The sequence below is a fragment of the Gigantopelta aegis genome, chromosome 15 (genome assembly GCF_016097555.1).
Source record: "Gigantopelta aegis isolate Gae_Host chromosome 15, Gae_host_genome, whole genome shotgun sequence".
Classification (NCBI taxonomy): Eukaryota; Metazoa; Mollusca; class Gastropoda; order Neomphalida; family Peltospiridae; genus Gigantopelta; species Gigantopelta aegis.
Genome location: NC_054713.1, coordinates 28,734,735 through 28,747,625, shown reverse-complemented (window position 1 = coordinate 28,747,625; position 12,891 = coordinate 28,734,735). Strand labels below are relative to the sequence as shown.

At 36.9% G+C, this 12,891-nt stretch overlaps 1 protein-coding gene across 5 annotated transcripts in view; it reads left to right on the top strand.

Moving 5' to 3' along the window:
* LOC121390769 (zinc finger protein rotund-like) overlaps nucleotides 1-12,891 on the top strand; it is a 176,016-nt gene that overhangs the window by 51,376 nt on the left and 111,749 nt on the right. The window lies entirely within an intron of this gene.

The following is a 12,891-nucleotide window of genomic DNA, read 5'->3' as shown; positions in this document are numbered from 1 at the left end:
TTTCCTCACCTGGTTTAATTATAGTCTCGGGTCGCCATGACCCGCCGGTATGCAGTGTTGTGGCTTTCTATGCATCAGTGAACATAAACATGGAAATGTATTTATTTTTTTAACTGACTTTTACTCTTCAGCGACTCAGGGATTTTAAACACTAGTTTTTAAAAAACTGAACATACAGGATTTTAAACAGTAAGTACATACATGTGGTTTGGAGATAACTCTTAACCTATGTAGGTTTTGTGTGTGCCGTGACTTAGCACTTCTGTGTATTATCAAAAAATAGCTTTTACATGTGAATATAAGAAATTTGAAAGAAACTTTTAAATAAATCTGTTCAGAAAAACATTTTGTATTAAAACCACCTATAAATAAAGGACATTCCAGCATATATTTCGGCTGTTTCACCTCAGATGACCTTAAAAAATGGAGAACTACATGCAAGTACATGTTTATTTAAACAGGTCTTTGCTGTGGTTGCTTGTGGAAAAAAAAAATGGTGAAAAAATGCTTCTAAAAATAGCTTGATCTGGTTTCATTAAAGTCTCAATATTAAGATATTAATGAAAAGATACTCTGAATACATTTTTTTTTTTTTAAATTATGTCTACTCATTTCTTTTGTAAAGTATTCTATTTATATTTGAATTATAAATCTTTGTCTGACTCCCAGCTTTGATAATTTTTCTTTGTTTTGGGTCCAAATTGTCTCTAGTGTTTAGTTTAGTTGACAAGACAGCGCTGAATTGGCTGCTATTGTAACTTATTTCCGATGACAATTGACAGGATTTAGCTCAGTCTGTTGAGTGCTCGCTTGAGGTGCTTGTGTCGCAGGATTGAACCTCCTCGGTGGATCCATTTAGCTGATTGGGTTTTTTCTTATTCCAACCAATGCATCACAATTGGACAAAGGCTGTAGTATGTGTTTTCCTGTCTGTGGAAAAGTGCATATAAAAAGATCCCTTGCTGCATTAGGAAAAATGTAGCGAGTTTGACATCCAATAGCGAATTATTAATTAATTGATGTGCTCCAGTGGTGTCGTTAAAAAACCCACAACTTTAACTTATTTTTGACGACAAAGCATTTTTTGATGACTAAAAGTACATATAAAATATATTTTCTTGTTCAGAAATCTCAGTGTCTGTATATACAAAGTGTTTCTGATCACCTAAAACTTTCTGGAAGCTGAGACAAGATTTTACATTCCAATTTTGTATGTATGAAAAAAAAGAGAAATAAATCAGTAAGTAAAATAAAGTTTTAGGTACTTAAAAGATTTAGGACAGTCAGAAACACACTGAATATACAGACACTGATATTGTAAACAAGAAAATATATTTAAGGTGGTGTCATGGTTAAGCCATCGGACATAAGACTGATAGGTACAGGGTTCGCAGCCTGGTACTGGCTCCCATCCAGAGTGAGTTTTAATGAGACAGTGAGTAGGTGTAAGACCACTACACCCTCTTCTCTCTCTCACTAACCACTAATAACTAACTCACTGTCCTGGACAGACAGCCCAGATAGTTGAGGTATGTGCCCAGGAGAGAGCGTGCTTAAAGAACTTTAATTGGATATAAATTATTATAATTAAGCACGAAAATAAGTTGAAATGAATGAAATTAAAGTGTAAAAAAAGAGAAAGAAATGTGTTATTTAACGACGCACTCAACACATTTTATTTACGGTTATATGGCATCAGACATATGGTTAAAGACCACACCGATTTTGAGAGGAAACCTGCTGTCGCCACTTCATGGGCTACTCTTTCCGATTAGCAGCAAGGGATCTTTTATTTGCGCTTCCCACAGGCAGTATAGCACAAACCGTGGCCTTTGTTGAACCAGTTATGGATCACTGGTCGGTGCAAGTGGTTTACACCTACCCGCTGAGCCTTGCGGAGCATTCACTCAGGGTTTGGAGTCGGTATCTGGATTAAAAATCCCATGCCTCGACTGGGATCCGAACCCAGTACCTACCAGCCTGTAGACTGATGGCCTAACCATGACACCACCGAGGCTGGTAAAATTAAAGTGTAATTTTAGTTGTTAAAAAGGCTCGGTTTGTCAGAATTGTTTTACAATGGCAGCAAACTCAGGATAGTTCTTTAATGTAAAGAGCCACTTGTCACTTCTTCCTTTTAATTTGAAGGAAGGAAGGAAGGAAATGTTTTATATATCAAATATATATTCATTCATTCATTAAATAGAAATGTACATATATTTAATATGTAAAGAGCCACTTGTCACTTCTTCCTTTTAATTTGAAGGAAGGAAGGAAATGTTTTATATATTAAATATATATTAATTCATTCATTAAATAGAAATATACATATATATTTCCAAAAATACAATTTTCACTGTTTTATTTAACTACAAATTGTTTAATAATGGACATTTTTAATTCAATAAAAATTTTAAGCTTCTCTAATTAGCTCAACCGGTAGAGTGCTCACCTGAGATGCATAGGTCATAGGATCAAATCTCTTCATTGGACCCATTCTGTATTATTTCCCCCATCCTAACCAATGCCTCATGACTGGTATATCAAAGGACATGGTATGAGCTGTCCTGTCTGTGGAAAAATATATATAAAAGATCCCTTGCTGCTAATAGAAAACTGTAGTGGGTTTCCCTGAAGACTATTAAAATTACAAAATGTTTAATGTTTAATATCTATTAGCTTATGATTAATTAATAAATGTGCTCTAGTGGTATCATTAAACATCCAATAGCTTATGATTAATTAATAAATGTGCTCTAGTGGTATCATTAAACATCCAATAGCTTATGATTAATTAATAAATGTGCTCTAGTGGTATCATTAAACATCCAATAGCTTATGATTAATTTATAAATGTGCTCTAGTGGTATCATTAAACATCCAATAGCTTATGATTAATTTATAAATGTGCTCTAGTGGTATCATTAAACATCCAATAGCTTATGATTAATTAATAAATGTGCTCTAGTGGTATCATTAAACATCCAATAGCTTATGATTAATAAATGTGCTCTAGTGGTATCATTAAACATCCAATAGCTTATGATTAATTAATAAATGTGCTCTAGTGATATCATTAAACATCCAATAGCTTATGATTAATTTATAAATGTGCTCTAGTGGTATCATTAAACATCCAGTAGCTTATGATTAATTAATAAATGTGCTCTAGTGGTATCCTTAAACATCCAATAGCTTATGATTAATAAATGTGCTCTAGTGGTATCATTAAACATCCAGTAGCTTATGATTAATTAATAAATGTGCTCTAGTGGTATCCTTAAACATCCAATAGCTTATGATTAATAAATGTGCTCTAGTGGTATCATTAAACATCCAGTAGCTTATGATTAATTAATAAATGTGCTCTAGTGGTATCATTAAACATCCAATAGCTTATGATTAATTAATAAATGTGCTCTAGTGGTATCATTAAACATCCAATAGCTTATGATTAATTAATAAATGTGCTCTAGTGGTATCATTAAACATCCAATAGCTTATGATTAATTAATAAATGTGCTCTAGTGGTATTATTATAAACAAAACAAACTTTAACTTTATTTTATGTTGTTTTATTTCTAGTCTGTACTTCTAGGTATGTATTGAGCACCATGTTTTATTTCTAGTCTGTATTTTAGGTATGTATTGAGCACCATGTTTTATTCATTTCAAACCTCAATACATGTACATGTATGTTTTGGAACCAATAGAACAATTTATGGTTTATGGATTATTTCAAATTTGTTGACAGTGACTGACATCAATCAACCAGTTTTAACCTTTGACACCTACTGCTAATAGGGTATTACTATAAATTAGAGTCATAATTATCATAGTAATATATTTCAGTAATATTTCTATGTATATATACAAGTAGAAAAAGCAGGTTTAACTTTGACATAAGTACAGTTACCCCTAGTTTAGTGGCCACCTGTATTAATCAGCCACCTGTGTAAGAAGATACAATTTTATTCTCACAAATCATCTGATATAGTATAAACTGACCTGTGTTAAGCAACCACCTGTATTAAGCAACCACCTGTATTAAGCAACCACATGCATTAAGCAACCACCTGTATTAAGCAGCCACCTGTATTAAGCAACCACCTGTATTAAACAATTACCTGTATTAAGCAGCCACCTGTATTAAGCAGCTACCTGTGTTAAAAAGCTACATTTTTATTCTTACATATCATCTAATATAGTACAAAGTGACCTGTTATGAGCAGCCACCTGTCTTAAAAGGTAATTTGTTTATACTGCTGCTAGAGGTTGTATAATACAAGTTTGACTGTATATTATATTATTGTATGTATATGCTCCTCACATAGGAATAGCATGCAGATAACTAATATAACATTAGCAAGAATTTTATATATGTATGTATGTATATATATATGCATATCACACCCGTGAAATGGGTGAAACTCGGTGTATGTGGCCTTACACCTACCCTACCGGCCTCGGTGGCGTCGTGGTAGGCCATCGGTCTACATGCTGGTAGGTACTGGGTTCGGATCCCAGTCGAGGCATGGGATTGTTAATCCAGATACCGACTCCAAACCCTGAGTGAGTGTTCCACAAGGCTCAATGGGTAGGTGTAAACCACTTGCACCGACCAGTGATCCACAACTGGTTCAACAAAGGCCATGGTTTGTGCTATCCTGCCTGTGGGAAGCGCAAATAAAAGATCCCTTGCTGCTAATCGGAAGAGTAGCCCATATAGTGGCGACAGCGGGTTTCCTCTCAAAATCTGTGTGGTCCTTAACCATATGTCTGACGCCATATAACCGTAAATAAAATGTGTTGAGTGCATCGTTACACCTACCCGTTGAGCCTAGCAGCCAGAAGAGCGATGGCATAACCACTACACCACCGAGGCCGGTTATATATTGAGTGTTTGTACTGTCCCCAACTGTCAACTCCTTTAAATGGACACCTACAAAACCAAGTAAACATTCCAAAGTTTTTTTTTTTTTTAATACATCCACTTTAGAGAGGTTTTGTTCGTACTGATATTTAAAAATGGACTGAAAACATCCGGTTTTGACAGAATTTCTGTATTTTTATGGGTCCGTTTTCTTTTTGTGTGTGTGTTTTTCGTGCATGTATTTCTTAGTGTCATACAGGTTGAGAAAATAAACACCCCAAAAGATGATGCTTTTATTTTATTTAATTAACACATGCTTCAAACAGATAATGAAGCAGATGATAAACTCTTATTAGTGTATCCACATCTCACAATAGGGGCGGGATGAAGCCCAGTGGTAAAGGTCTCGCTTGATGCGCAGTCGGTCTGGGATCGATCCCTGTCAGTGAGCCCATTAGGATATTTCTCATTCCAGCCAGAACACCACAACTGGTGTGGCCCAGTGGTAAAGCTCTCACTTGATGCGTGATCGGTCAAGGATCGATCTCCATTGGTGGGCCCATTGAGCTATTTCTCTTAGCCAGCGCAACACGATTTGTATATCAAAGGCTGTAGTATGTGATATCCTGTCTGTGGGATGGGGCATATAAAAGATCATTTGCTACTAATGGAAAAATATAGTGGGTTTCCTCAGAATTACTAAATATTTGATATCCAATAGCCGATTATTAATAAATCAATGTGCTCTAGTGGTGTCGTTAAACAAAACAAACAAACAATATGCCACAAGAGGTTTGGGTACGTCTGTCCCAAGTTTAGTCTCTGGCATGGCCAGTGGTCCGACTTGGGACAGAACAGATATTGAGGTTATCACCTTTTTTTAACCAGGGGCCCATTATCGGTATATATCAAAGACTGTGCTATGTGTAATTTATTGTCCGTGGGAAAGGACATATTTTTTTGCGAAACAAGTGAATTTCCCATGTTAGTTTTTGACTGAATGAAAGTGAGGTTAGATACCATGAGAAGTTCATGAGTTTTATAAAAATAATATCTAGCGAAAAACTAGTGGTATTTTATTTATTACCCACCTTCAAATAATATAAAATCTGACAATCACTTCTAACATAATGAAACATGCATAAAAAAAGTTTTTGTTTAACGACACCACTAGAGCACAGTGATTTATTAATCATCGGCTATTTGGTAATTTTGACCTATAAGTCTTAGAGAGGAAACCCGCAACATTTGTTTTTCATTAGTAGCAAGGAATCTTTTATATGCACCATCCCAAAGATAGGATAACACACACCACAGCCTTTGACATACCAGTCGTGGTGCACTGGCTGGAACAAGAAATAGTCCAATGTTCGCAGCAAAAAACATGCCATGGAAAAAAGTGAATATAGTCCATAACAAAAAAAGCGATGTAAAGAATGATAAAAATTCTTCAGTAATCTGCATGGTATTGCCACTTGCCGTGGTCAATTGCAGCGGTTTTAGTGGGTTTCCTCTCTTTCTCACTATCAACCTAGTGTCAGAATAGACAAGTTAGACATCAAATATTTAATTGTAATTCAAAAGAAATGTTTTATTTAACGACGCACTCAACACATTTTATTTACGGTTATATGGCGTCAGACATATGGTTAAGGACCACACAGATTTTGAGAGGAAACCCGCTGTCGCCACTACATGGGCTACTCTTTCTGATTAGCAGCAAGGGATCTTTTATTTGTGCTTCTCACAGGCAGGATAGCACAAACCATGGCCTTTGTTGAACCAGTTATGGATCACTGGTCGGTGCAAGTGGTTTACACCTACCCACTGAGCCTTGCGGAGCACTCACTCAGGGTTTGGAGGCGGTATTTGGATTAAAAATCCCATGCCTCGACTGAGATCGGAACTCAGTACCTACCAGCCTGTAGACCGATGGCCTAACCACGATGCCACCGAGGCCTGTCTGTAATTTAAAATGCACTGAGGTGTCATTAAACAAACATTCCTTTCCTTTTTAATGTAAACAATGGAATCAGAATGCTAAATAACCCATCATTTAATTAATTTTTTAACCACTTTCATTAAAAATGACTGAGTATGTATTTTTCTAGTTGAAAATAACCCAACCTTTTGACAGCTCTAGAAATGTAAAACATGCAGATGAGCATGAGTTGAGTCCCCTGGAGAATTCTTCGGCATGTTGCTATGTGGTGCGCAAAACACGGGCTCTTTGAATACAGTAACACAGATATCAGTCTACTAAAATAGTACTCAGTCGATCCGAGTGGCTAATCATGACATTATATACAGTCATGCAATTCACCTCCTCAACCATCTGTATAGGAACCGCCACGTGACCATGTGAAATGGTGTGCACTAATCTAATTGTTACACACAAATGAGTTTTATGTGGAACAGTTTAATGAATACAAGTAAAATATGCACATTTGTTAACAAATTTCTGTTACAGTAAAAAAACCCACATCTTTGATCTGTGAATAATCAATGCTTTAAATAGTGTATACCATCAAATCGATACCCATAGATGACAATAGTGACATAATATATATATATATATATATATATATATATATATATATATATTTTTTAATGTTGCACAATCAGCTATATCCAACTTATTAACCAACATATCTGACCCATGGGAATGATATCTGGAGTGGGAAGGGGCCACATGCAACGTGTAATGAGATAGCCACACTTTCTAGAAAGGAATGGTGTACAAGTGATATTTTAATCTTTATTTATATATAGAGTGGTGAAAAACCCCACATATGTACATTTTCATTCTCAAATGGCTATTTCTCGCTCCAGCCAGTGCACCACGACTGGTACATCAAATGCTGTGGTATGTGCTATCCTGTGTATGGGGTGGTGCATATAAAAGATCCCTTGCTGCTAATCGAAAAGAGTAGCCCATGAAGTGGCGACAGCAGGTTTCCTCTCTCAATATCTACGCCATATAACCGTAAATAAAATGTGTTGAGTGCGTCATTAAATAAACCATTTCCTTCTTCCTTCCTCAAATGTGAAGGGGACACAGGCCTCCCCCCCCCCCCCCCACACCTCACTGGTTCTTCTGGGCCTGCATGCATTTATATGCCATGGATATAAATACTACAACTCCTCACTAATATATCATAAAATTAAATAAATTAAAATAAATCATAAGAATTAGGAGACTTAATTTGCTAGTTTCAAAGGTAACAGGAAACGTGTTTGACTACTCTCGTTTAAACCAACATTGTCATCCTACTTTTGGTGGGGGCAAAACATAGTCCTGTGATAAAGCTCTCGCTCGATGCGTGGATAGTCTGGGATCGATCCCCGTCGGTGAGCCCATTGGGCTATTTCTCGTTCCAGCCAGTGCACCACGACTAGTATATCAAAGGCTGTGGTATGTGCTACCCTGTCTGTGGGATGGTGCATATAAAATAACCCTTGCTGCTAATTGAAAAGAGTAACCCATGAAGTGGCAACAGCGGGTTTCCTCTCTCAGTATCTGTGTGGTCTGTAACCATATGCCTGACGCCATATAACCGTAAATAAAATGTGTTGAGTGCGTCATTAAATAAAACATTTCCTTCCTTCCTTCCTACTTTCTGTAGAGCCCACACGTTTATATATAATTTTGTAAATGGTACACTGAAAAGCCACTTACATTAGATAAAATACATTAATTTTATCGACCAGGTGAAATTTGTTTATGGCAACAAATCCTGTGATATATCTCACCAATGACAGGCATGGCTTAATTTTATTCCACATTCAAAGTTAGTCGCACCTCGAACTTTCGCCTAGTTAGATGCTATTTGTATACAGCTACCTATATTCAACATCTAGATTGAATAAACATAGGCATACAGGCTGCCGGATCTGGATTACAATGTTTATTCATATTAGCATTACTGCCAAACAGTTATATAGGGTTGCAAACGAATCATTATGCATTTTTACATGGATTTCAACTATTATTGTGGGTAGAATGATGTAAATACTTGCTGAAAGAGTTTACGGCCATTCATTTTGCCCAAATATGTCTTATCTTTTTTGCCTGAATTTGAGGATTTGTTCCAACGCTGAGTGTGTGTGTAAGGGGGGGGGGGGGGGGGGGCTACACACAGTTGTCCCCTGCTCCCTCCCTGTCTTGTATTCTTATGTGAATAAATAGATTTTCTTAGGGGATTCCCCTTAATTACTGTCCCTGCAGTGACACTTGCTTCCTGCTAGAGGAAACAATTCTGATGGGGAAGTTGTAGCACAGTTGTTTATATAACTTACACAAATAATTATTTTGAAAACAACAATAACATGATACCCAACATAATCCACACACACATGCAAAAAAAAACCCACCCCAACTCCCTCTAGTTTACTGCCATGATGAAGTTTTGAGATGAGTTTAAGTTTGTTTTTTTGAGAATTCAAAACAATATTTTTTTTTGTTGAACAAAATATCTATTGAGCAAAAGCAAAGAGTTGTAAGATGAATGATATCTAGAGGGTACGGGTAGTATCCAGTTTCTCACATATCTGCAAAAACCAGCTTTAAAAGAAACTTAAGCACGTCTTTTCCAACTAAAACCTATTGATGACACTTAATTACTTTTGCAATGGGGCGGAATGTAGCCCAGTAGTAAAGTGCTTGCCTGATGCGTGGTCAGTCTGAGATTGATCCCCATCGGTAAGCCCATTGGGCTATTTCTCATTCTAGCCAGTGCACCACAACTGGTATATCAAAGGCAGTGGTATGTGCTATCATGTCTGTTGGATGGTGCATATAAAAGATCCCTTGATAGTAATGGAACAATGTAGTGGCTTTCTTCTCTAAGACTAAATGTCAGTTACCAAATGTTTGACATCCAATAGCCAATGATTAATAAATCAATGTGCACTAGTGGTGTAGTTAAACAGTAGTTAGTCAGGTTCAGTAGAGTTAGTTTCACTGGTAAGTGTGGCTTTGGCATCCAGGTCATCACCATGGAATAGCCAATCACATGTCTTTAAATAGGTACCTCACCCAGTTTTAATTCTCTGACTCAGTGTGTAAGAATTATAGGATATTAAATGAGCTCCCACGAAAATGAGTGACGACGAAAATGATTTCATGAGGGACATAAACATGATATGAAATGGTATAGAGTTTAATATCCTATTTATTACCCATAATCGATTTCATTTTATGTCATTGAACTCGTTTGATTGACATTCAGGCAGTGCTCCAATCGAATGAGAGCTTTGTATGACATCAAGGTGTTACGTCCTACTTTACGTTCCGTAGTGGGACACCGGCCTCGGTGGCGTCGTGGCAGGCCATCGGTCTACAGGCTGGTAGGTACTGGGTTCGTATCCCAGTCGAGGCATGGGATTTTTAATCCAGATACCGACTCCAAACCCTGAGTGAGTGCTCCGCAAGGCTCAATGGGTAGGTGTAAACCACTTGCACCGACCAGTGATCCATAACTGGTTCAACAAAGGCCATGGTTTGTGCTATCCTGCCTGTGGGAAGCGCAAATAAAAGATCCCTTGCTGCCAATCGGAAGAGTAGCCCATGTAGTGGCGACAGCGGGTTTCCTCTCAAAATCTGTGTGGTCCTTAACCATATGTCTGACGCCATATAACCGTAAATAAAATGTGTTGAGTGCGTCGTTAAATAAAACACTTCTTTCTTTCTTTCTTTCCGTAGTGGGACCTAACACTTTGATGTGAGCCAAGATACTTTTAATCACATGGCTCATAAATAAAGAATACTACACCCATGTTCCCACGTGATATTGTTTATATTGCAGCAAGTGTTTTCAGGCATACAAGTGTCTAATTTTTTCTTGTCATGTATAATTTTAAAAAACACCATATATACCAGTAAGTTGTAATACAAAATTCACTTCATTGGAATATATATGCTGAAGGAAAGAAAGAAAGGATCACACAAATAGCAACAAGAAATAATGACTGCATCAAAAATCAATTCATATTGTCCGAAGTTGAGACTGGGAACATATAGGCAGTACATTCAACACTACAGACATTCAGTCCCACATTACAACTTGGTATGAAATACAGACATTACTACACTAGTTGTGAATTAAATATGGTCTACAATTTGATGTGTTCCTTTATTTCTTTCCATCAGTATATATTCAGTAATGTATATGTAAGAATTTATAGAACTGTTTAAAATAATCTTATGATAATACATTACATAGTTTTTGTGATGCCGGTTTTAAGTAACTTTGTTACAAATTAATTTTTTGTTTAATGACACCACTAGAGCACTTTGATTATTAATCATCAGCTATTGGATGCCAAACATATGGTCATTTGGACAGTCATAGAGAAACGAGAAATAGCCCAATGGGCCCATCGACGGGGATCAATCCCAGACTGACCGTGCATCAAGCGAGTGCTTTACCTAACTTTGTTGCATGCTGAAAATGATCATAACCGTTACAGTTAATTCTGTGAGTTGATATTGTTTAGTGGTGTGACAGTTAATTGTGGTTTACCATATTTGTGGTTTTAGATCCACAATTGGATGCATCATTTTTCAATTTGCAGACGACAGTTTATTTCGATATAAACATAAAGAAAAAAAGTTCATCAGCATTTCCATAGCTGTACATATACTTGCACTCTGCTGGGAATATAAATGATGCAGCAAGGCATTGTGGCCAATCATAGCACTCGATTCCACTGCATATGACATATTTGCATGGGCTAGACAGCCCAGATAGCGGAGGTGTGTGCCCAGGACAGCATGCTTGAACCTTAATTAGATATAAGCATGAAAATAAAGTTGAACTGAACGGCATGGGCTATTCCAGACATGCTATCATGGGGAAAATTGTATTTTTGTTTTCTAGTCAAGACATAGTTTTACAAGTGACCATTAAAAATCAAGTTTATTCCTCATAATTAATAATATACTTGATTAAAATCTATGTGATAGCTTGTGTACTTGTGAAAAGTATCATAAATAAATTGAACTGTGGACAAGTATTGAAACCTTAATAGAACCCCCCCCTCCTCCCCCCCCAAAAACCCCCCCCAAAAAAACAACAACAAAAAAACAACAATTGTCCCAAGCCTAGACATTGTTGAAGTCAAATTTACAGAAAAACATTATGGGTAAGTAAAAAAAGCCCCAATTTAACACCCTGTTATAAATATAAACTTGAAATTTTGAAATACCAGTACATTTATGTACACCATCTCTCTCTCTCTCTCTCTCCTATTGGGTGAAATAGGGGTGAGATTCACGTGTTATTTGGCTAGGCGGATACGATGTGGTATATATACGTGTATAGTGTTTTGTAGTACACGTTGTGAACGATGTGCATAATGTGTGAAATTGACCTGTAGATCGGAATGTCAAACAATGATGGGCTGGTAGTCTGAATCTCAGCAACATGCTTGATGAAACACCATTGTAAAGCATGGCTGTACATGTAGGTGTGATCAGAAACATGTCAGTGTGATCAGAAACCAGGCTCACTGACTGGCCTCAGTGGTGTGGTGGTTAAGCCATCGGTCACAAGGCTGGTAGGTACTGGGTTCGCAGCCCAGTACTATCTCCCACCCAGAGCAAGTTTTAACAACTCAATGGGTAGGTGTAAGGCCACTATGTACACCAACTTCTCTCTCAGTAACAACTAACTACTAACCCTCTGTCCTGGACAGACAGTCCATATAGTAGGTAGCTGATGTGTGTGTCCAGGAGAGCGTGCTTGAACCTTAATTGGATATAAGCATGGAAATAACTACAAATAAATGAATGGTGGCCTTGATGGTTTATTCAAGCAACAAATATTTTATTTTATGACACATTTAATAAATCAATGTGCTCTAGTGGTGTCGTTAAACAAAACAAACTTATAAACTTTTTTAACACATTTTAGGGGGCAGAATGTAGCCCAGTGGTAGGACACTCGCCTGAGGCTTGGTCTGTCTAGGATGTTTAACATTCAATAGCCGATTATTAATGAATCAATGTGCTCTAG